We start from the raw sequence: 26,259 nt of genomic DNA on the forward strand, positions 1-26,259 counted from the left end.
CCTACGACTTGGATAAGCATGATTTTCTTCTGGCCAAGCAGGGAGCAGCTGGACCAGACTGGAGGGAAGGAAGAACAAATTTCCACTCTGACCTCAGTTGGGCACCAGAGTCTTCCCTGTCAGAATGTGGGTGTGGTGCTTCCCACACACCAGCCTCTGACGAAACTCAGCCCAAGGGTGTGGGAAAAGGCTATCTACTTCTGAAAAATCTATAAAGTGCAGACACATCAAAAGCTTCAGAAGACTGTAAAGGGCCAAGGAGACCAACAGACCCTTGGAGTTGACAGAAAATGGTCAGCATCACACGTGCCTGAGGTCCAGGGTCAGCTCCCAGCTGCCGCGACGCTGTGAGCACAGCCCTGGCTTCCCCTCTGATGCAGAGAGCTGGTCACTCTGCCGGCAGCACTCAGAGCTCAGAACATTCTAGATGAAAGCAACGGGTTCCTTTTAAAATGGGGAACCGGGGCAGCACAACTGAAGCTCCACGACTGTCTCAACTACTGGGTTTTAGGGTAGCATTAGGAAATCGTGAGAATCCAAATCTCAATTTCGTACACATTCCAGATTCACTGCAGGTTCCAGAATTTCCTGAAACATTCTTCCAATTTATCACTCAGGATTCCCTTGCCAAAGCTAATCAAGTCTACATTCCTTACGGAAAAGCCACCATAAGCACCACCACAAATAACATCAACGGACGCCCGCCCTTTGCACCAAACATAGAAACTGTTACTCACACAAGACTGTGCTGGAGGCAGCTCTCAGCTGAAGCCGAATCCGTGGGACTTCATTATCCCCATTTTGGATCGAGTGTGAGGACTGTCAGCAAACCAGGACCCCAGTGTAAAGCAGAGAACAGATCCTCTGACGGCTGCCTGAACATTTCCTTCCCACCTCTGTCTTGGATATTGAACACCCTCAGAGCTACTGAGTCACCCACATTTGCGGGTCATTTATCCAGCCACTACGATAACACAATTATGCGATTAAAATGCCTTGTCAGGGCTTTGTCATACTCAACAAGGAAGCTCAGAAGGCTAGGTAAGCACAAGAAAGGGGGAAGCGTCCTCCAAACAGACAAAAACCAAGGAAAATCGTGCAGAGGCTGGAGAGAGAGCAGAAACAGAGCCCGCTGTAGCCTTTCAGGTCCTGCTGGCCGCAGCCCTGGGTTAGGTGGCACCATTTCCACGGATGCATCCTGCTGGGCCCATTTGAAAGGTCCCGCTGGCGAGAAACTCACCCCCACTTCCAGCTCCTGCAAGACCCGCTGCAGCCCCACTCCACCCCGGGGGCCGATTGTGCAAGTCTTCCTGGAGCGACCCCTCAGAGCCTGCTCAGTGTCTGAGACTGGGAAGCACCAACGATCCAGAAAGGCACAATCCCGTTCTCCTTGTGCTGCTTTCTGGGTTCCAAGTGGTCTTAATAACGAGTCCTGCATAAACCCCAGGCTGGGGAGCCAGCCAAGGCCCAGCAGCACCCAGCTCATGTGCTCCACTCACTCCACAGAGGACCACAGAGGCCCCAGCACACTCTGTCCGTGGGGCAAGACACCAGAAACAGCCACAGTTCAGGGTTCTGCCACCGGCCCCACTGCGGTAACTACCTGCTGTGATCTGAATTCTCATTGGTTGGAAAGGTGATCCCACAGCTCCGCTGCCTTCATGACCTGCTGGGATCTGAAATTGCATTGCTTGGAAAGGGGATCTCACTGCTCAAGCACTCCCTGCTGCCTCCTTGCAAACAACATAAAAAATCCGAAACCCCTCTTAAACAACGTTTACTATAACCTCAAAACAAGACCCATCCCCACACCAATGAAGATACACACGCACATCTGACACCTGGTGGCCGTCAGTGACCGACGCCGCGGCTTCCGTGTGGCGTGTGAAGCAGGAGGCCTGTCACGGTGACTCAGGCTGGGGTCTGAATAGGGGTCTTCCAAGCAACTAGGCAACCAGGACGCACACCCCAAAACCCAAGTCCCCGCACTCATGTACCTGGAAGAAATGCTGCGTGGCCATCGACACCAGTTGTGAACCAAGACCGATCTGTGTCCTGTGGCCCTCACAACGTCCGTACACGTCAGGGCCCAGCACAGGCCCCCACGGCACCCTGCTCGCCTCCAGTGGGGCTCTCTCCTCCCAAGGGGGATGGCCCTGAAGTCCGTTGAGATTTCCAAAGCTCTACAAAGTCCTCCTTCCTCCTGCTTGTTCAGAAGGCCTGAAACCCTGAAGACACCAGTGAGAATTGACCTAGCCTCTTAAGGCAGCTCAAACACCTAAACACAGGAACGCTGGAACTCTGTTCTCGAGAGCAGCCGATAACACCCTGGGCTAAGCAGAAGGCACAGATGTCACATCCAGAAGCCAGTGGCACTCACGTTTGCATTCCAGGAGCCACCCATGTGAGTCCCTTCAAGGCTTCCAAGACCCACTTGATTGTTTTCATCGTATCTCTATAACATCAGAGACATTATATCTCACAGTATCTATGAGATCATCTCTACTTTTATGAGCACATATGCTCCCTGACTTACTGTGGGATGAAACTGTTCCAATAAACCCAGCGTAAGCTGAAAATATCCTAAATAGAAAGTGCATTTGACATAATAGTTTCAACTTACAACGGGTTTATCCAGAGGCAGCCCACCTTGGGCCAAACAATGCACTGAGTGTGACTAGTTCACACAATCACAACGTTGAAAAAAAATCACAAATGTAACCATCGTGAGACAGGGACCATCTGTATTGGGGGGCTCCTGTCTTCAGAGACAACAGAAACCTCTTCTTAGACAAGAATCACAATTTATAATCCTCAAAATGTTAAACTTAGTTTAACAATCTAGAGGTTCAAACAAAGCCAAAGTAGGCCCACAAGGCCGTTTGTGCCATTCACTAAGACACACGACTCTGTAATAACCCTCACCACAGCCCCTCAGAGTGGGTCCCAGAGGCGGCTGAGGCTTGTGGCTACGGACACTAACGAAACCAAAATCAGAGTACGCAGGTGCAGTCAAGTCATATGACTCCTCCACCAGTATATGCACAAATGTTCATCGGCAAATCTGATCTTTGCTTTACCTCCCTCCCAAGACCTAAAAAGGAGTCCACCACACACACACACACACACACACCCCGCACTTCAAAAACATATTTAGTACTTGCATTCAATTCTGGGCATTTGGAATAGACCTAATGGGTGATTAAATCTCTGCTCCAACCCATTGCTTAGTCTTCTTAGAGGATGAAGGATTTTGCATCACACAAGTCAACATATAAAAGATCTTGTATAGAAACAGACTTTCAAGTGGTCCTCATTATAGTCATTCCACTCATATACAAAGGACCCAACACACAGCACAGTGTATATTAGAAGAATGATTAACTTGTTCCCCTCAAAATCCTAATATCTACACAGAAAAAATACCCTATACACATTTTATCATTCTTTACCAGTATAATCATACAAAGGAGTATCACAAAAGCAAAAGAACACATTTGGTTTCACTCACAGTTCTAAATTTAATATAAAATTGCTAAAACCACCAAGACAAACATGACTATGAAATATTTAACGATCTTCACCTAAATTCAAGTCACCATTCAACCACCAATACCTCTGCTCTCCTTACGGGAACTTTCCAAAAGTAAATTCTGGAATTAACAGGACACATTTTTCTGGTGATAGAAATTAGGAAGGAATTGGTTGAAGGCGGTTCCTTGGCTGTCAAACTTTTTCTCAATCATATTTTGTAAAATAAAAGCATCAAACAGATCTTTACATTAACTTACAATCTATCAAGCAATACTGGAGCAAGCTTTAAATATCAGCCACATTCTGTCAGGGCTGACTAACATTAAATCGGCATCAGTCTCATGTCTTGCAGCATCCACAGCTCATCTTCTCAAAACCAATTAAGATTTCATAATTAACTCCATTAAACAATGTAAATCATCTCCTTGATCTTTGACATGAAGGGGTAATTTTCCCCCAAAATAGTACCTCTTTCCTTGACATGATTTAATCTGTGGTTAGGGTATTTAACAGGATTTCTTTCCTTCTTAGAAAATAAAATATACACCTTTCCAGTATGAAAAACTCTAACTGATAATGCTATAGCTTAACGAGTTCAAAAGCATTTTTTTTTTTAAGTTAAAAAAAGAACCTAACTGCATCTTTGGACCTTATGTGAGGTAGTGTCCAGGGTCACTGGGACCCCTGCTTGGCCAGTGGAGCTGAGTACCAATTAAAGACAGAAACACAAGCGTTCACTCAAAGCCCCTTCCCAGCTATTCATCCTAGTGGAAGAAGCCATGGGTACAAACAAATGCGGCATTCTAAGGAGGGTTTTGGGGATAGGCTGCTTGAGAACATCAAAGTGGCTCACGTCCCCCGAGTATAAAGCCAGTGACTGCTCTCAGCTTCCATCCACAGCAGCCAAGGTCTGGAATCACCTGAGTGCCCGTCAACAGGGGATGAAGGGAACGTGGCCCGAACATACACAGGAGCAATACTCCACCACACAGCGGAGAGCCCTGTCATCCGCGGCAGCATGGATGGAGCTGGAGGACATTACGTGAAGCAAACGAGCCAAGCAAGGAAACGGCCCATGTTCTCACTCATAAGCAGGAGCTGAGAGCAGATCTCATGGAGGCCAAGAGTAAGTGGTCAACAGGGCCCAGCCGAGCCCACTCAGAAGCAGGATGGGCAGAGGCTGGTGACGGGCACAAACACACAGCCTAATGGGAACACGAGACCTACTGTTGATAAATCAGCAGGGGGATGGCAGTGGGTCATCTACTGTGTATTTCAAAACAGCTAGGAGAGAATAACTTGAACATTACCAGCACAAGGAAAAAAAAGTATTTAAAGTGAAAGACATCCCAAGCACACAGATTTCATCAACATAAGGGTGAATCAAGGTATCACACGCACTCTGAAAATATGTACATATATTACGGATCAATAGAAACAAAAACCAATGACAGAACCATTTGCGAAGCACGTGCAGGACAAGAATGGGAAGCCTGACATGGTGTGGCTGTGTGTCCCCACCCAAATCTCATGCTGAACTCTAACCCTGTGTTGGAGGTGGGCCCTGGTGGGAGGTGATTGACTCATGGGGGTGGTTTCTAATGGTTTAGCACAATCCCCCAAGTGCTGTCCTCATGATAGTTCTCCTGAGATCTGGTTGTTTGGAGGTACATGCCACCTTCCCCTTCACTCTCTCTCCCCTTCCAGCCATGTGAAGACATGCCAGCCTCCCCTTCACCTTCCACTCTGATTGTAAGTTTCCCCAGATGTAGAAGCCTGTACAACCCACAGGACTGTATGCCAATTAAACCTTCTTTTCCTTATTACCCAGCCTCAGAGTGTTCTTTATAGCAGTGGAAGAACAGTACAGTCCTCAGGACCAGCAATGTTTTCCTTCTACCCAGCGGCCAGCAAAGTCCCCCACCCTAGCTGGTTTTCCAAAGCCTTTGCCAGAATGCTGAGGCTGTTTTGGGGATAGTAACTTTCCCCATCTCTGGCAAACCAGATGGGGCATCCTATTTGCCTCTTACCCCCTTTCTCAGAGAAACCCCACCTCTGAAACAGCCTCCACCAGGGGCCTCCTTCAGCAGCAGAAAAGCTGAGTGTTCCTTGCACTTCCCTTCTTCTGAACAAGTAAACATCTTAAGTTTGTTTTTCCATCTTCCCAGCTCCTTGAAAAAAATATCTTATGCTTTCTATTTTCCTAATACACACACACGGAAGAGAAGTGCCGTGAGGGCAGGGGCTCTTGTTTTCCCGGATCTGAGCCTGGCCCTCAAACACTAGCCAAATACTAACACGATATCCAGAGGCAGAAATGCAAATCTCCACATGACTTCAAATACCCTAAGGATTTAACAGGCCGAGTGGCCCACGTAACTATGGTGTGCAGGGCCATTCAACTGGTGTCCAAATCCCTGTCCAAGTGAGCTCTTTAATTTCGAGACTTTTCAGACAGCTGTTTTGTTGTTGTTGTTGTTCTGTTTTGTTTTTATTAAAGGGATATGTTACAGTTATAATCAAGAATATCCCAGGCCAAGTGTGGTGGCTCGTGCCTGTAATCCCAGCACTTTGGGAGGCCAAGGTGAGCGAATCACCTGAGGTCAGGAGTTCAAGAACAGCCTGGCCAACATGTTGAAACCCGGTCTCTACTAATACAAAAATGAACCAGCCATGGTGGCAGGCACTTATAATCCCAGCTACTCAGGAGGCTGAGGCAGGAGAATGGCGTGAACCAAGAGGTGAGGCTGCAGTGAGCCAAGATCACACCACTGCATTCCAGCATGGGCAACACAGCAAGACTGTCTCAAAAAAATAAAAATAAACCAATACTCCCAGTTAGTTCTTCACCAATGTCAGATACATTAGTTTAAAGAAAAATATGAAAGCATGTTTTTAAATTTCAGTGTTGAATTTAACTATCTTCGTATAGAAGATAGAAGTTCCCCAAGGATCGGGGGAGAAAAAAGCAGTTAAGAAAATCTTAAAACCTCAGGAGAAAAACGAGTATGGGGTAAGACCTCAAGGCAAAACTTTTTCTTTGCACTTTGATTTCAAAAGAACAGAGATGCCCAAAACATGAACTCTCCCATCTGCATTTTATATTCCTCTGTGTCCTTTGAAAGGCTGGAGATGGGATCCCAGGTCCCAAAGTGCCTGGCCATGGCTCACATCAGGCGGCATTTTTCACAGCCGTTTACTCCCCTGACTGTGCCTAGAGAGGTCTGTGGCCCAATTTACAAAGAAAAAGTCCTAATTCACTCACGTTCATCACTTTGAGCAGAGTCTCAAGAAATGAGACAAATATTGACACTCCACAGAAGTACTCTCTTCCGAAAAGTCAAGTGTCAGGTTCCCATGAGCCAGGCAGCTTGCTTACAGAAAGCACTGGCTGACTTGCTGGTTTAATGTTCAATGCATTTAAAATGCTAAGTGATCTGGCCCCCCTCCCAGTGGGTGTGCGCCTTGAGCTGGCTGCAGTAGTGATGCACACTGACCACGTTCTTGCCTTTGCTTTTGCTTCAAGCAGAGCACCCCACACCCAGGAAGAGGCCAAAGGACGGCATCTAGGTCTAGGACAGATCTAACGAGAGCTGCAGGCTGACTGCCTCATCTGCAAATAGTCTCTCATTTCAGAGGAAATCACTGAACAGAGTTCATAACACTTAAATTTTTAAAATTCATATTTCTAATTTCATCCCATTAGAACTTTTGAACCTCCGACTCCCACCTAGAGAACGTCAGCTCAAGCCGATCACAGCGCAGTGCGATCTTCTATAAATAATGGGCACGCCTGCATCTGAGCTGTGAATGTCTGGAATGTGCCTGCCAGGCCCAGGAGGAACTGCAGCAAGTGTGGGGACACAAGCCGCTAAGGAATCTGATTTGGAGGGAACTAGAAGCAACTAAAACTAGTTCCACTAGTTTTTCTTGGTAAGGTTTGACCAGGCAAACTGTTATCACTGTTGCTAATTCATGGTCATTGGGATGGGGACTCAACACTAAGTAATTAGAGCAATTACAGAATTTGCTACTTAATTACAATGGCACAGATTCCTGAGAATGGAAGAATTGTTGCCCAGGAATAGAGTTCAAGAGGTCCTCCCCACGCTCCGGGACACATGGCATTTCCACGCACCCGTGCTTTGGTCCCTGGCCACCACCATCCTCATCTCGGCCATCTGATCAGTCCCCAAAGCTGGAAACACCTAACCTCTTGTCACCCTCCCATCTCCCCTGCCTTCCTCCAGTCCGGGATATTCAGCGATGCCCACATACAGGACCAGGAAACCAGGGTTATCCCAAACCAGTGCCTGCATTCAAAGTCCTCCACGGCAGCACAATCACCAATGGCCAAAACTCCCAGAACCTGCCACCTCAAAACAGGAGCACATCTGGATTCAAGCTGACAATGCTGCATTCTCTTTGCCATGTACACATGGAGGCATGTCAGGTTCCACCTAAAGGTATCAGGTTCCACGCTGGTCAGGAGCCCAAACCTAGTCACGCTGCATGATCTCAATTCACCATCCACAGAGAAGCCTGCAGTTTTCCTCTGGTGAATGGTGTGGATGGTGGATGGTGGATGCATTTCCCCTGAAGACTCGGAGACAGGAGCCTGGCCAAGGAGGGCAGTCACCCCAGCCCCTGCAAGACCCGGACGTGCCCCTCTGCTGTCTGCACACAGTACCCAAGTCTAGCAGTGTTGGCTCTGTGGTGGGATCCATCTGGGCCTGCAGAGGACCCGGGGCGCAGGAACCGTGCAGCCTGGCTGCAGCCAGAGGCCTAAGGGATCCCCACGAGGCTCTCCAGCCTAGGTGCCCTCACCACAGGCAGAGCCATGCAAGAGAGTTGCCTGCTGAACTGGAAACGCCAGAGACCACCCGCTGCTCATCCCGGGTGAAACAGGCAGAGCTACCCGAGCCCTCAAAAGCAGGAAGAATTAAGGAGGTGATTCCCAGGACACACGTGACACTCCTTGGAGACAGACACAGGCTTCGCTGCGAAAGTGCAGAGGACGGTGCAGTCCCTAGGCGGGCTGCTTCTTCCAACGATCGGGAAGAAACCAGATCCATTTACCTGTAGGAGAATCATTTGTACCGTGATTAGACAGAAGACAGAAGGTGGCTGATGTTATCAAATCATCAAGCACCTCACGGCTGCTTCTCCAAGGAAGGCCTGGAAACTTGCAGCCACCCGCGGAGGGGCCGCAGTGTTTACAATGGAGATACGGGTGACTGAGGTCTGGCTTCCTCAGGGAAGATAATTTGAACTTTCACCACTGAGGAATGGGTCATTTACAGTCACTCACCCTCAATGCAGAAGAGGGCTCAAGACACTGCACCAGACTTCAACACTCAGGGTTAGGGTCAGGGTCAAATTCACAAGTTTTACAAAATGTATTTACTTGGGATGCCAGAAGAGATGTAGCTTCACACACCCCCATCTCCACGGTTTGCTTAGCCCCTTCACCAGTGGATCTCACCAACAGCCGACACATCCACGCCTCATCCATGACAGCACAGAAAACCACTTGGAAGACAGCCACTCCCACCAAGCTTCCTGACTTTGATGTTTAAAATCTGCATCATTTAAAATCTGCATCTCATACGTGAGATTACACTCCTCCGAACAACGACATTGCCAGTCATTTCACCCAAAAGGGCTTTAGGAAATGACACGCGGTCCAGATGCCAGAGGTCGCCGGCCACCTTACTCTAGCCTAATTCCTTTGTGCCTGTATGGAGGCTTCACAGATACAGCCCATTACTGACCATATGAGAAGCTCAGGGCGTAGACGAACTCAGTGCTGAATTGTTCCATTTATCACCCTTTTGTTTTGTCCAGAAGACAGCTGAGAAAGGCTGGGGCAGATCATCTCCTCGAGTGTAATGACTCCAGCCACTTCTCTTCACCCCAGGTCACCCCTCAGTCACACGCTTTGGAGAAGCCAAAGCAGTTCTGTTCCCTTCACTCTGGGTTCCAAGCACTGAATTCCTCCGTTTTATCAATTAGATTATCAAGCAGCCATTTGTAATCTGGACTGCAATCTGATACGAAATTTAAAGCTAATTTAGGTTGCGGTAATAGCTCCTCTTTACATTATAGATAAGGCATGAATGAAAACTTTAATCTGTTCATAGGACCAACTTTGTAAACAAACCGATTATTGAAGCAATGATTGTCTACAGTTAGATGCAAATTACTTTGCTCATAAAAGATTTTCCAGTAGGAATTTTTAAATCCATGGTCTGTCTTTCCTGAGCCTGTCTCTGCACCTTCCCCTGAGTGCACAGCAGGACTTCTCAGGGCATCCCATCAGAAGGCCCACTGAAGAGAATAAGCCCACAGCCCCTAGCCCAGGAATCGAGTCCGAGCCCCAGCAGCCCCTCGTCCAGCCGGGGCTTCCTCACCAGCACAGCACCCAGAGGTCTTCCAGGTTTAATGCCACGTGTGCGTGGAAAGTAGAGTGCTGGAAGGACCACAGCGGACATTCTACAAATGCAAATTCCCTCCTGGAACAGCCCAGCAACTCTCTGTACCTTCCCCAAAGTACCCATGCCAGGCAGGCGTAGAGTCTAATGGGGGTGCCTAGGAATCAGCATTTAACACGATTCTGATGAATAAAAACGTTTGAGAGGTCGGTCAGCAAGAGGCTGCCGTGGCCTCCACTCTTTTGCAGGCTCTGAAGAGACACAGATTCAGGTAACAGGCCAGACAGGGGAGGACAAGGATGGGGAGGTAGAGGGCAAATTCCATGGACCACCAACCAAACCGCCATCCCCACTGAGACTCCGTGATTTAAGGAGAGGCAAAGCCAAGGAGAAAAGATGCCCGCACCACACGAGGGACTGAGATTTCACCTGAAGCACGCAGCATGTGGCTGAGGGCCAAGGTTGGGCAAGCCAGGAGCACAGAACGGGGTTCACAGGCCCAGAGGTGCCCCCCACACCCAGACCCTGTGCAGACCTCCCAAGCTCTGCCTGTGTCTCCTGCCTGGTTTATTTACTCCCCCCCTTCTACTGTGTTGGTTTCTCAGCTGCCACCCACCACCACACATCCCTCTCTACAAGCTTAGTGGACTCAAAAGAGCGGGGGCGGGTAAGATCTGGGCTCTGGGGCCAACGTCCTGCTTGAGACATTAGTTCCAACCCACCCAGCTGTGATGTGAGCCCCGGAGATTTCTCAAACGTGAGATGGGAAGGTAACTAAACCCACTCACCAGGACGGCTGTGCAGACTGAGATTACATATAGCCACACCTCGGCGTCCAGCACACGTGGGACCCCAGTCGTATTGCCCCTGATAGGAATCCCTCTATGCCCCTTCTGCTACCAGAGCAAACTCCCAGCAGTAGCTGTGGAGGGTGCATCCTCTATTCCCACTCCACTCACCTCCCATCGCTCTACGCAGTGACCTGCCACGCAGCGGCCACCAGCAAATCCGGCCCCACTGGATAACCGACCACCAGCTCCCCCTCACTTTGGGGCGTCTTCCACTTGCAGTTCCGAAGCAGGCCGAGAAACCGCCCTCAAGGGCAGTCACCTGTTCCTTATTGCATGTAATGACCTGCCACACAGGACCACCAGGAAACCCAGCTCCACTATCCAGGCTCCTATGGATAACCAGGTTCTGGTGGGTAACTGCCTCCCCCACTTCCTCCTGGGGTGTCTGGGAGGCTCAGAAACTGCCCTCCAAGGGCACTCATCTGTTCCTTATTGCACTAATACCTCATTTACAGAAATCCACTTTGACTTCCAGCACCGCAGTTGTGACAATTTAGCAATCCTGCTTGCTACAAGAGCTTGAGGTCACGTCCACCTCGCCAGTATCCCATAGACCCAGCACTGTCCCACTGTGTTTAAAATTCCAAAATACTCCTTCAAAATGCTACTGGCATTTGGTTTGCACATAAAATGCTAGAAACCTTCAAGTGAAACAAGTATCTTCAACAGTTGGATACAATGACATGTGAGTTACACATCTGCCAAGTTGTAAAGCCTCACGCATTTATAACATTTTATGTATGGTCAAATGGTTCATTCATATAAATTATGAGAATCTCTAAGAAACAGGTTTTTTTTCTGGCATTAGATGACCAAAGGAAAACTGGGTTCTGGCTGGCTTTCAGGCCTGTAGAGGCAGACATATCTGCTGACACAACCAAGCTCCTTCCCACTGATGTGGCTTCATCCCAGGCCCCTCACCCGGACGCCCACAGGCCCCTGGAGGAGCAAGCTGACCTGCCCACATTTCTCAAATACACAGCTGTTGCTGACACTGCAGATGGAGCTCAAGGCACGAGCAGGCCACCACGCTAAAAATACCAGGCAGCGTCCACGCCAGGTGACGGTGGTTTTCACTCCATCCCAAAACCCCATGTATGAGTTTACAGCCATGATTACCACATGGATTTTTAGACCCTCAAGACATACTTTGTTTACTTATATGCAACAAAGTTAAAGACTATCACTCAGATCTAGGCTCTGAAACTGTGGAATAATTATTTGGGAACAGAGCCTCTGCCAGATCAGGATAAGCACTTGGGACAACACCCTGTGACCTCGGTCCACACAAACCCATCCAGACCAGAGGCCTCCTGCACTGTCATTTCTGTGGATTTCTGTAAGCGAGGTATTAGTGCAACAAGGAACAGATGAGTGCCCTTGGAGGGCAATTTCTGAGCCTCCCAACCACACGGCCACATTCAGGCTGAAGCCCCGACACCTCCAGAAACACTGTCCCTCACCGAGGTGTGCCTGGCTTCTCCCTTTTTCCAAAACTTAACGAAACCTGTAAAGGACAGGTCTGTGTAGAAAAACACAAACTACTTGCGATTCCTCTTCCCAGTTCAGGCTGTAGGAAACTCGTTTCGGCCCTCACCGTGTTCTGACTGTGGCTTGGTTCCCATAAGAAATAAAGTCAGAATTCTACTCCCTGTCTCTTGGGCGGTGTGGCAGGCATACGTACCTTCAGTTACATGAGGAAAGGCGTGGTCAGCCCCCTTCCTTCAGTAAAACTGCAGTTCCCAGAACCCCGATGCCATCCCCCTCACGCCACTGTGGACACCTGGACAGAGCACATTTTAATGCGTGCACCTTTGTGGGCTAGTTTTCTATTTCTCCACTAAATCACCCCAAATTTAGCGCCCTAAACACTGACTTATTTTCTCACATTTCTGGAAGCTGGAGTCCAAAACAGGTCCCACCAGCTAACGTCGAGGTGTCAGCAGGGCTGGCTCTGGGGAAGTGACTGTCTCCTTGAAACCCACAGCCTCTAGAGGCTTCTGCATCCCCTGGTCCATATGGCACCCACTGTCTTCAGGACCCACAGCGGCTCTGACGGCCCCTCAACTGGAAGATGCAGAAATGTCAGGAGCCGGGGTTCTAGTGTAAGGGCCAAGCCTCCCCCAGCTCCTCACACTCTCCCGTGTGAGCTAATACAGATTCCACTTTAACTAGTGTCACCTGTGTAGGGAGTAAGTGCCCAGCTGTGAACTGGTTAACCTCGCCCACACAAACCCCGAGAATAACTCACAGGCCATGGACCACTCCACAAGCAATAAGTGAACACCTGCTCAAGGACCTCCATGCCCCAGCAGAGCCCTCTGGTAACTCCTTTTGAGCTCAGACTGGCGGCAGGAGTCTGCAGAGCCAGGGGGCCCTGGACAAAAAAGACAGCTCCCATGTCGGGAGACACCCGCCCGTGGTTGGGTTCCCAGTACTTTAAGTAGCCCAGGTGGGCAAGCCGCGCCACATGCAACCCCATCACCAGAATAACGGCTGCACGTGGCGAGTGCACGGGTGGCCACCACTCAGCCCAGCTGGCCGCGCTAAGCACATCACCACCGTGACGCCCAATCAGACTCAGCTGCTGGCACAGTCCCAGCATTGGCACCCAAGAACATTCTGGATCACAATTCAGAGTAGTGATTGCGATCAGGGCCACACGTGGCTGAATGTATTTACAGGAGGACGCCACAGCTGGACTGACGGCACAGCTGGATCTGGCTGGACTAAGGGCATTTCCCACTGTGCATTCTTACAACACCATTTTATTTGCGCGTTGTTAAACTTTTATGGCTTTTTTCTGCTAATCTACTTTATGGGAGTGTTTCTTCTTCTTATGACTGCAGTGATACTTCAAGCTACAACTATTAATGTGTAAAATTAGTTTGGAAGGAAGGCCTTATCATTCAACATTTCACAAGCAAGCAGTCAGAGGCACCTAACCCGGAGGCCTCTTTTCTTCTCTGAGCCAAACCTACCTTGGACTCAAAGAAAACGGCACACGGAGAGGGGGGATCTCCAGCGCCCATTCCTAGGGAGCCTCCTGGGGAGCAGATATGGAGGGAGAAGCCCTGGGTTATGGCACTGTCGTACTGAAGAAAACTCTATTTGGGTAATGTAAGCAGCACCAGACTTAAGAGATTAAGCAAACCATGAAAAGAAACCACTAACCACAGCTTCTCCAAAACAGAACTAAACTCCCTTTAGTTTGGATTGGAAAAGCAGAAGTGATGATCAGGATACAAAAAAAAAAAATGACAAAGTATCTGAACACAGGAGAATAATCAGGGGCCACTGTCTCTTCCTGTGTCAGTGGGAGCCTCGCATCTAAGCTGGATTTAGAAGCTTGCTACTTTGGACTGAAAGGTATCCCCAACCCTAGTTTGTAAGCAAGTGGAGCAGAATGCTTCAATGATTTCAAGGTTTAGTGGTGACACTCTGCAACTCTCACAACCATTTTAATTGGTGTGAATTTTAAAGTGACCCAATCTGTTGGCTGGAGTATCTAACGGCTTAACCACGGGGTCACGTTGGAAAATTTTTCCAATTGCTTTTGTTTTTCCTACTGAAGATGCATTTGAACGTTCTTGTAGTTTGCAGTTGGCTGGTCTGTGTTCTTTGGTCTTTGGTGAGGAGGCCCAAGTACCCATAGAAGAAGAATCTGAAACCTCAAGCCACTCGAATGCTGTCTGGGGAGATGGAGACCCCAACCCGAGGGCCACTGACGGACTCAGCATGGGCGCAGGGCCGCCCGACGCAATGGGCCACGTATTTGCCGCTTACAAAGCAACATAAGCACACACCCCCAGGTGTGCACACACGCTCTGTACATGCTCACGTCTGTCCATGCCAACACCAGCACACACTCCCAGGTGTGCACACACGCTCTGTACACATCTGTCCCTGTCAACACCAGCACACAACCCAGGTGTGCACACATGCTCTGTACACATCTGTCCCTGTCAACACCAGCACACACCCCCAGGTGTGCACACACGCTCTGTACACATCTGTCCCTGCCAATGCCAGCACACATCCCCAAGGTGTGCACACACATTCCATACGCGCTCACATCTGTCCCTGCCAACGCCAGCATACACCGCCAAGGTGTGCACACACGCTCTGTACACACTCACACCCCTCCCTGCCAATATGAGCACACATTCCCAGGGGTGCACGCAGGCTCTGCACATACTCATGTCTGTCCCTGCAGCCTGAGTCAAACAGTCACAGAGAGGCAGAGGAGGAGGAAGAAGGATGCGATGGGCACTAAGGTCCTGGGCCGGTTCCGCTCTCTACCTTGGGAGAGACCCCTCATGTGATCCTGCCGTCACTCACCCTTCCACCTCCATCCTCCACCCTCCCACAGGGATCAGGAGGACGCCCACTGCACAGAGCTGTGATGAGCATGAACAGAAGATGGCAGGAGCTCACGCCAAGGTGCTGAGCACGGGGCCTACGGAGTGATTCTTTCTGCTGTGGCTGACATCGTCAAAGAAGAGACTGACATGGCTTCCGGATAGAATGTCACTCGCTGACAAACTGAAACGTGTGAACTAGGAGCCTGTGAAGGTCTAAGAACAAACCAACAAACCAAAGAGTTTTGTTTGTTTTCAAACACCATAGCCTGTTTTTTCTTTTTTTCATGCTCTACCTTGGGTATCATTTAGTTTAATTTCAAAGTAAGTCCAAGAAATACACAAAATCACAGGACTGAGCATGGAGCATTGTTTCACTTCATGTCCTCCAGCCTTTAGGACACATTAAGGAAAGACATGATTCCAGGATTCCCATTAGAAAGGCTGCCCTGAGGCACCTGCTGGGCAGCCAAATTGCAGCTGTTGATGCTGCCCCCAAGGTGCTTGGATGAAGCAGAAGATTCTGGAGGTCTCCTTTCTTCTGCCCCTTGTCCAGGAGAGAAGGTGGGGGGAGAAAGGTGAGAGAAGACAGGAAGAAGGAGGGGGGGAGGGAGGGAGAGAGGAGGGGAGAGGGGAGAGAGGAGGGGGAGGGAGGGATGGGGGAGGGAGGGAGGAGGGGCATGTTCCATCCACCAAGGCAGCTACACTGCAGAGAGAATGGAGGGTGTGTTGCCCCTCAGGACAGCAAGTTCAAGCTGTTTATAATTGTTAGCGTAAACAGTGACCAGCTGAGGACAGGGCTGTCATTGGAGTTGACAGCGTTTTATTTTCATAGTTGATATTGGGGACCTGGACCTAAAGCACCGCGCCTCGCCCTTCCGCCAGATATCTATTTGACTAAATACCCGATATTGACTAGGAATTATGACGTGTGGGATACCCCTTACCACAGTAACGTCAAACTCATGTTCTAAAGGCAATTTGTTCAGGAACTGGCTTCTAACTCTGGGTGGAATGTTAAGCTCAGTCCAGCTCAATTCAATAAGCATTTATCAAGAAACTCCTAGACCAAGAGCCAGGTTGGACACTGGGTATGGGTGATGGGGATATGAAGATGTGGAATTAGAACTCGAGAAGCTCAAATGCTCTCATTTAATTCCCTAATGCAATTACCAAGCTTCAACCTGATGACTGTAATGTGTAAATTCACTTTTTCTTTATTCCAGTTCTACATAACACAGCATCAATAATCACAGAGGAATGATTCTGTGTTGGACTATTCAGTGGACAGAGAAGAGCATTCTAACTGACGTGAGACACTGTCTCCGTTCCCAGGGAGCCCGTGAGGTGGCTGCACGGAGCACACGCGTGAAGATTCAGGAGCATGAGCGTCAGGTGATGGGAGGGGCACGGAGGCAGCACCAGAAAGATGCCTGCGGAGAGGCCGCTGCAGCCAGGCTGGCCGGGAAGGTCACGGGAGTGGGTGCAGGCATCTCCCTCCAGCCGCACTTGGTTTTCATGAAGACGCGTGCAGGGAAGGGGATGCCACCGAAATGCTGTGGCGCTGAGGGGAGGAGGGGAGGGACACAGGACCGAGGGCTGGCCCCCACCCCTTCCGTCCCTGCCCCTAGGAACGCTGCCAAAATCAGCCCCAACGGGGAGAAATGAGGTGGGTGAAAGAGGTGGACAGACTTGGCTTCCGTGGAATTCACAGATTCCAGTCATTAAAAACCCCTTGTGAGTTTTCATCTCGAAAACTTTGCAAATGTACTTAGGAACAAGAGGCAAAAGATGAAGCCAACACAATTGGGCTCAAACCGCCGCCCTTCTCCTTCTCTCTTCATCCAAGACCCTCCCTGGGCCCCTGAGTGCGAGAACCCGGAGCTACACAGCCCAAGGGCGCAGCCCCTGACCAGAGGAGGGAGCAACAGGGTGGGGCCCCCAGCACGTGGATGGCAGGATCTGTGCTATGTCAGTCCCAGGACCCCAAGCAGAGAAGGCCTGGGGCTCCCAGCTGAAGTTTTGCTGTCTCCTCTGTCACCAAAATCGAGGACTGAGTGGGACCAACGCCGCACCTGGCGGCTCCTCGGTGGCTGCCAATGTGGTCCTCAGGCTGTGGGTGAGACCCTCTAGGGAAGCCCAGTGGCGAGAATCACAGCCACGAGTGCTCCAGTTGCCCCAAAACTCCAGCATAGCCTGAGGAAGGCAGCGCCCGCTCAGATCCCCGTGCAGGCTTGTGTGGCACACTTGTGAGGCACACGGCACCAGAACATGGCACTTGAAGTGGCTTTGTGGGGTGTAGGAACACAAAGTATGGTCTCGAGTGGCTCCGAAGTCACTCCCACCAGCCTGCAGGACCCGGACAGCCCCTTTGGACGTGGCTGGAGTCTCTCCAAGGTGGGCTCCAAAGTCCCAAGGATGAGGTGAGCGTCCGTCTTGCTCTGAGGAAGGCCCCTGACAAGTATCCTGAACATGCAGGCACACAGCTGGCTGACTCATTTGAAGGGACCTGCTGAGCCACGAGCCAGGGACGGCTAGAGAGAACTCGACTAACACACGAACCCTGCCCAGGCGCCCACCTGGGGCGCCCACGAGAAAACTACGGAAGCTGTGAAGACGGAGGTGTGCACGGGGCTGGGAGAATCCTGGGAGGAGCCACACTAGGGACCAGGAGGGACGGGGGGCTGGGCCCCACAAGCAATTGAGGGAGGCACTCGGTGCCCTGTAGACCCCTCTGCACGCCCACAGCTGCAGGCCTGGCTGGCAACACGACCTTGTCTGCAGGGGCCCAGGAGCACGTGTGTTTGGCAGGAGCTGCCCTCCTGGAGCCGCATTACGGGTACCGTCATTTTAGAGGCAGGTACCTGATATCAACCATGACAATCAACCCTGCCACCCTGAATTACAGCCATGTCCTCAGCGGGTCACTCTTTATGCTGACAATCACAAAGAGCTTGAACTCGCTGTCCCAAGAGGCAACAAGCCCTTCATTGTCACGGCCGTAAGCCTCTGTGCAGCCCTCCACCCATGCCGTTTCCCGTCGGGGCAACATGAAGTCCCATGACGGTGACTCAGAGTCAGCCCAGTAGCTTCAGTGCAGGAAAAATCACAGAAACTCAAACACATCCTAAACATGGGCAGTTGCTGGGGGACTGTACTGGGCCTGGAGGGACATCCCTGACACTCTCTACCAGATGCCAGGGGCACCCTCAGCCCCAGGTGAGAACCACGGATCCCATGGCGAATGAGGGCAGCCTGTGGAAAGTGGAGCTGGGACAGCTCTGTACAGCTTAATAGGAAAGTTGGGTTCTATTTTCTGGGGTTTTGGTCACGCCGATGGCTAGTCACGGCTGTCCGTCAGGAAGTGATTTGAGGACAGACTAGAGTAGGGGCTGTCAAGACCAATGGAGCGTTTGCTGCCTGGGACCAGCCACTGCACAGGTGGACACACGGTGCTTTAACCCGCGCTGGGGGAAGGAGCCCTCACTCTCAGGGTGGAGATCGCAGCTCCATCGGGCCGGCCTCCCTGCTGGGCACAGCCTGAGCCACACAGGATGCTGAGGTGCCCCAACGTTGGGGTGCTCAGAGCCACTAAGCTGAGATCGGGGTGCTTTCTGTAACCACCCTCGTTTCTTTATGGTATAGATCTGGACTCCATCCTTTGCAATGTGTGGGGTTCTAGGAAGAGGCTGGCCAGCCGGGGAAGTGTCCTGGGCTCTGTCCCAGTGATGACGAACTTGGCTTCCCACAGGGCTGCCTGTTCACCACAGTGACCCCCGGGGACCACGCCTGCACCCACCTTGCTGAAGATAATTCATTTCTCATCCGTGAAAGAATAAAGCTAGACTAACTCAATTTCACACTCACTTCCAACTTGAACAACTTGTGTTAGGAAATCAAAGACAAGGACTCTGACCACGTCACAACCCAGGAAGCAAAACCCGAGACTAACGGAACGATGTCACCTTTGCAGTTCCGAGCTTTACTAGTTGTTTTTCTTTTCTGGTCTGTTTTTCTCTTTTGGTTTAAATAATTAAAGATCCTCGTTGACAAGAAAACAAATTCTCTATGAAACTAAAAAAAGTGGTTCTAATTAAACATTTAAACATTCTTCCATATGCTTTATAAACAGTTGAAATTACAGCTCTACTTACTGTTAAGTACTTTAACCAAATGAAACGTTAGTTATACAGACTGGCAATTATAAAAAATAAGGCTACATATTCATGGCATCATGAATAATTAATAAGAACTGTTTGATTTCATTCAGACCAGGGATTCTGTGCTAATAGGCTCTCAACTGTCTTGAAATAATGCTGAAATTTTAAAATGACTTTTGTACTTAAACGTGTCCCCAAAGAGAAGCACAGCGGCGCTCCTGTTATTTCATCCATGCTTGTAAGACATATCAATAGTTAACCGCTCAGCACGCCGCGCCAATATCACAATCATCATAACAAACTTACAACAAACCCCCCTCCCCCACCATCTCCGGCCTTCCCCTACAAATTCACTTTTGCCAAACCCCAAAAACAAAAGCCTTCACATTCACCCGGCCAGAGCTTGCATTGTCATCTTTTAGCTATGCACAACGCCAACTGCCATTCCCTCAACTAATAAAAATTTACTTCACCTAACACTCTTGAACCCATTCTCCCCTTCTTTTCCCAAATACTTACACAACACCAAGCTCATGCCTTACCACCACAACCCCAAAGACAGTACTCCACAACTATATGCTTTCCCGTTTATGTAGCTTAATATATCCAAAGCAAGACACTGAAAATGCCACACCCCTTGAACAAATAGATTTGGTCCTGGCCTTTCTATTAGCTCTTGGCAAGATTACACATGCAAGCATCCCCACTCCGGTGAAGACACCCTATAAGTCATAATGACTAAGAGGAGTAAGTATCAAGCACGTGCAAGGCAGCTCAAAACACTTTGCTCAGCCACACCCCCACGGGAGACAGCAGTGACAAATCTTTAGCAAGAAACGAAAGTTTAACTAAGCTATGCTATATCTAGGGTTGGTTAATTTCGTGCCAGCCACCGCGGCCATACGATTAACCCGAGCTAACAGACACCAGCGTAAAGAGTGTTTTAGATCTAACACAATAAAGCTAAACTGCATCTAAATTGTAAAACCTTAGCAGGAAAGTGGCTTTAAAGCTTCTGAACATACAATAGCTAAGACTCACACTGGGATTAGATACCCCACTATGCTTAGCCTTAAACTTCAATAGTTAAAACAACAAAACTACTCGCCAGAACACTACAAGCAACAGCTTAAAACTCAAAGGACTTGGCGGTGCTTCACATCCCCCTAGAGGAGCCTGTTCTATAACCGATAAACCCCGATCCACAGCACCATCCCTCGCTCAGCCTGGATATCGCCATCTTCAGCAAACCCTAACAAAGGCTACAAAGTAAGCACAAACGGCCACGCAAAAACGTTAGCTCAAGGTGTAGCTTATGAGATGGGAAAAATGGGCTACATTTTCTACCCCAGAAAATTCTACAATAACTTTTATGAAATCTAAAAGTCCAAGGAGGATTTAGTAGTAAATTAAGAATAGAGTGCTTCATTGAATTAGCCATGAAGCACGCACACACCGCCCGTCGCTCTCCTCAAATATATTTAAGGACTAAGTTAACTCAACACCCCTGACATTTATACAGAGGAGATAAGTCGTAACATGGTAAGTGTACTGGAAGGTGCACTTGGATAAAACAAGGCATAGCTCAATATAAAGCATCCAGCTTACACCCAGAAGATATCGATATTACTTGATTGCCCTGAGCCAACACTAGCCCAAAAATCCAATTAATACTATTACTAAATCAGCATATACCAAACCATTTACATATACAAAAGTATAGGCGATAGAAATTTTACCTAGGCGCTATAGACATAGTATCGCAAGGGAAAGATGAAAAAAAAAAATTAACCAAGCACAAAATAGCAAGGACCCACTCCTATACCTTTTGCATAATGAATTAACTAGAGACCATTTCGCAAAGACAACGAAAGCCAAATTCCCCGAAACCAGACGAGCTACCCAAAAACAGCTAAAAGAGCACACCCGTCTATGTGGCAAAAGAGTGGGAAGATTTTTGGGTAGAGGTGACAAGCCTACCGAGCCTGGTGATAGCTGATTATCCAAGATAGAATCTTAGTTCAACCTGAAGTTTACCCACAGAACTACATAATCCCACTGTAAACTTAACTGCTAGTCTAAAGAGGGACAGCTCTTTAGACACCAGGAAAACCTTGCATAGAGAGTAAAAATTTAACTTCCATAGTGGCCCAAAGCAGCCATCAATTAAGAAACGTTCAAGCTCAACATCAACTACTTTAAAAATCCCAAAGATCTCATAGAACTCCTCACATCACATTGGATTAATCTATTACACCATAGAAGCAATCATGTTAGTATGAGTAACATGAACATCTTCTCCACCGCATAAGCCTAAATCAGACCGAAATACTTCACCGATGCTTAACAGCCTAATATTAATAAATATAAATAAGCCAGTATTATCTGTACTGTTAATCCAACACAGGCATGCACTTAAGGAAAGGTTAAAAAAAGTAAAAGGAACTCAGCAAGTCTAGCCCCGCCTGTTTACCAAAACATCACCTCTAGCATTACCAGTATTAGAGGCACTGCCTGCCCAGTGACACATGTTTAACGGCCGCGGTACCCTGACCGTGCAAAGGTAGCATAATCACTTGTTCTTTAAATAGGGACTTGCATGAATGGCAAGACGAGGGTTCAACTGTCTCTTACTTTCAACCAGTGAAATTGACCTGCCCGTGAAGAGGCGGGCATAAAACAATAAGACGAGAAGACCCTATGGAGCTTTAATTTACTAATGCAGCCAAACACCCACATAAATCCACGGACTCAAACTACTACGCCCGCATTAAAAATTTTGGTTGTGGTGACCTCGGAGCATAACTAAACCTCCGAATGACCTATGCCAAGACTAAACAAGTCAAAGCGCAATGCCCACAATTGATCCGATAACTTGACGAACGGAACAAGTTACCCTAGGGATAACAGCGCAATCCTATTCTAGAGTTCATATCAAAAGTAGGGTTTACGACCTCGATGTTGGATCAGGACATCCTAATGGTGCAGCAGCTATCAAGGGTTCGTTTGTTCAACGATTAAAGTCCTACGGGATCTGAGTTCAGACCGGAGCAATCCAGGTCGGTTTCTATCTATTATATATTCCTCCCTGTACGAAAGGACAAGAGAAATGCGGCCCACTTCATAAAGTGCCTTCATTCCATAAATGACCTAGTCTTAATTTAACAAAAGATCACACATACACCAACATGGCACAAGTATACATATTTAACAAACCTGCACGTTATGCACATGTACCCTAGGACTTAAAGTATAATAAAAAAAAAAAAATCACACACACGGCCCAAGAACAGGGTTTGTTAAGATGGCAGAGCCCGGCAATTGCATAAAACTTAAAACTTTACAATCAGAGGTTCAACTCCTCTTCTTAACATTATGTTCACAACAAATCTGCTACTCACCATCATACCTGTACTAGCCGCCATAGCATTTCTCACACTTACTGAACGAAAACTGCTAGGCTACATGCAGCTACGTAAAGGACATAATATTGTAGACCCCTACGAACTGTTACAACCCTTTGCCGATGCAGTCAAACTCTTCACCAAAGAGCCCTTAAAACCTTCAACCTCCACTACTACTCTCTACACCATTGCACCGGCCCTAGCCTTTTCCATTGCCCTCCTACTATGGACGCCCCTCCCTATGCCCAATCCCCTAATCAGTTTTAACCTAGGACTTTTATTTATCCTAGCCACATCTAGCCTAGCTGTCTACTCCATTTTATGATCAGGATGAGCATCAAATTCTAACTATGCACTAATCGGAGCACTACGAGCCGTCACCCAGACAATTTCATCGAAGTACCCTTGCTATTATCCACTGAGACGGAGTCTGATGTCACTGGAGTGCAGTCGGATCTAGTCACTGCAAGCTCCGCCTCCGGTTTACGCATTCTCTGCCTCACTCCGAGTAGCTGGGATACAGTCGCCATGCTATTCTATAGAAGTTTCACGTGTTCCAGGATGGTCTCGATCTCCTGACCTCTATCCGCAGTCTCGGCTCCCAAACATTACAGGATGACACCACTATTATCCTATTTCATACAATAAGCGGTTCATTCAACCTTCACGCACCATCACACAGGAACACCTCTGACTCCTACCGTCATGACCCTTAGCCATAATATGATTTATTTCCACACTAGCAGAAACCAACCGAGCTCCTTTGACTCACAGAAGGTGAATCAGAACTAGTCTCAGGCTTTAACATTGAATATGCGCGGGTCCATTCGCCCTCTTCTTCATAGCTGAATACATAAACATTATCATGATAAATGCCCTAACAACTACAATTTTCCTAGGAACATTTTACCCCATTCACCACCCAGAACTATTCACAACGTGCTTTATTATCAAAACACTACTCTTGACCTCTTTATTCCTACGAATTCGAGCAACATACCCCCGATTCCGTTATGATCAACTCATACATTTACTATGAAAGAATTTCCTACCACTTACACTAGTATTCCACATATGATACATCTTAACACCCATTACAATCTCCGGAATTCCCCTCAAACCTAGAAATATGTCTGACGAAAGAGTTACTTTGATAGAGTAAACAATAGAGTCTTAGCCCTCTTATTTCTAGAATCATAGGTGTCGAACCCACTCCTGAGAACCCAAATTTCTCCGTGCTACCTGTCACACTCTATCCTAAAGTAAGGTCAGCTAAATAAGCTATCGGGTCCATACCCCAAAAGTGTTGGTTACACCCTTCCCGTACTAATTAATCCATTAGCCCAACTTATTATTTACCTCACCATGATCACAGGCACTCTCATTACATCACTAAGCTCGCACTGATTCCTTGCCTGAGCAGGCCTAGAAATAAATACACGGGCCTTTGCTCCAATTCTAATTTAAAAAACAAACCCCCGCTCCACAGAAGCTGCCACCAAATATTTCCTCATACAATCTACCGCATCTATAATCCTCATGATAGCAATTATTTCCAACAACCTATTCTCCGGACATTGAACCATAATAAATGACATCAATCAATTCTCATCTCTAGCCATAATAATAGCCCTTGCTATAAAACTAGGAATAGCCCCGTTTCACTTTTGAGTCCCAGAAGTCACCCAAGGCCCAACACCCTTGATCCCTGGCCTACTTCTTCACATGACAAAAACTAGCCCCTACCTCAATTATATATCAAATTCACCCTTCAACTAATATCAATATTCTCCTAACCCTATCAATCCTATCTATCATAGCAGGTAGCTGAGGAGGCCTCAAGCAAACACAGCTACGTAAAATCCTAGCATACTCCTCAATTACACACATAGGCTGAATAATGATAACACTAATATACAACCCGAATATCACAATCCTTTACCTAACCGTATACATTATTTTAACAACCACTGCATTCCTAACCTTAAACCTAAACTCAAACACCACAACCCTCATACTATCCCGCACCAGAAACAAGTTAACCTGATTAATACCATTAATAGCATCCACTCTTCTATCCATAGGAGGCTTACCCCCATTAACTGGCTTCCTACCAAAATGAATTACCATTCAAGAACTTATAAAAAACAACAACTTCATCATCCCCATCATCATCATTATTATAACCCTGTTTAACTTATACTTCTAAATAAGCCTAATCTATACCACCTCCATAACACTGCTCCAAACATCTAACAGTGTAAAAAAAAAAAAAAAATTTTGTGAAAACAAAAATCCACACTCCTAACCCCCCGCTCATTATTCTCACCACCTTCCTCCTACCAATCTCCCCACTAGCCCTAACTATTCCCTAGAAATTTAGGTTAAATAAGACCAAGAGCCTTCAAAGCTCTTAGGAAGTTAAACCACACTTAATTTCTGAAATGTATAAGGACTGCAAAACTCTACTCTGCATCAACTGAATGTAAATCAATCACTTTAAATAAGCTAAGCCCTTGCTAGATCAATGGGACTCAAACTCATAAAAATTTAGTGAACAGCTAAATACCCTAATCAACTGGCTTTAATCTACTTCTCCCGCCACAGGGAAAAAAAGGCTGGCGAAGCCCAGGCAGAAATCAAAGCTGCTCCTTTGAATTTGTAATTCAACATGAAAATCACCTCAGGGCTGGTAAAAAGAGGGCTTTACTTCTGTCCTTAGGTTTACAGCCTAACGCCTACTCAGCTATTTTACCTCGTTCTACCTATGCTCGCCAACCGTTGTTTTTCTCAGCAAATCACAAGGATATTGGAACCTTGTACTTACTCTTCGGCGCATGGGCTGGAATCATAGGCATAGCCCTAAGTCTTCTTATTCGAGCCGAACTAGGTCAGCCGGGCAACCTATTAGGCAACGACCATATTGACAACGTTATCGTTACAGCCCATGCGTTTGTTCTAATTTTCTTTATAGTCATGCCCATCATAATCGGAGGCTTTGGAAACTGACTAGTACCCATAATCATCGGCAAGTCACAGAGAAAGCATCACCCAGAGGGGCTGCATGAACCAGCAGCGACCCCAACCCAACGTGCTCCGGACTGGGCACACACACATACTGTGGACACGTGTGAATATGTTCCAATTAACGTGATGTTACGATAATCAACACATGTTAACCCCACGACTTCATTACATGGCTCTGGCACATTGAGACTTTTTATTCTGTCTCTCTTCCTATACGAAGTGGAAAATAGGCCCAAGATCATTCAAAATAAATTATTGCTAATTGCAAAAAGAAAAAAATTCCTACCCTCACCTTGGAGGATCTCAAGGCAACACCTCGTTCTTTGGGGTCATGATTTGGACGCTCTCCAGACCCCTAGGTGGGTCGCAAACTGCAAGAAATCCCCAAATGGGCAGTTTTGGGGCCAGCACGGACGCCAGCCATACATCCAGGCAGGTCTTGGCAGGTTGCTACGTGACCTCGGCTGGTTCACTTACCTTTTCTTCCA

At 48.0% G+C, this 26,259-nt stretch overlaps 1 long non-coding RNA gene across 1 annotated transcript; it reads left to right on the top strand.

Moving 5' to 3' along the window:
• Positions 1-8,544: 8,544 nt before the first annotated feature.
• On the top strand, positions 8,545-22,579 carry LOC117091000. Its single transcript, XR_004440203.1, has 4 exons — positions 8,545-8,554; positions 9,898-9,904; positions 14,213-14,215; positions 22,282-22,579. It is a non-coding gene; the product is annotated as an uncharacterized LOC117091000 (long non-coding RNA).
• The last annotated feature ends 3,680 nt before the right edge of the window (positions 22,580-26,259 follow it).

This window comes from Trachypithecus francoisi, unplaced genomic scaffold, assembly GCF_009764315.1.
Source record: "Trachypithecus francoisi isolate TF-2019V2 unplaced genomic scaffold, Tfra_2.0 Contig01138, whole genome shotgun sequence".
Classification (NCBI taxonomy): domain Eukaryota; kingdom Metazoa; phylum Chordata; class Mammalia; order Primates; family Cercopithecidae; genus Trachypithecus; species Trachypithecus francoisi.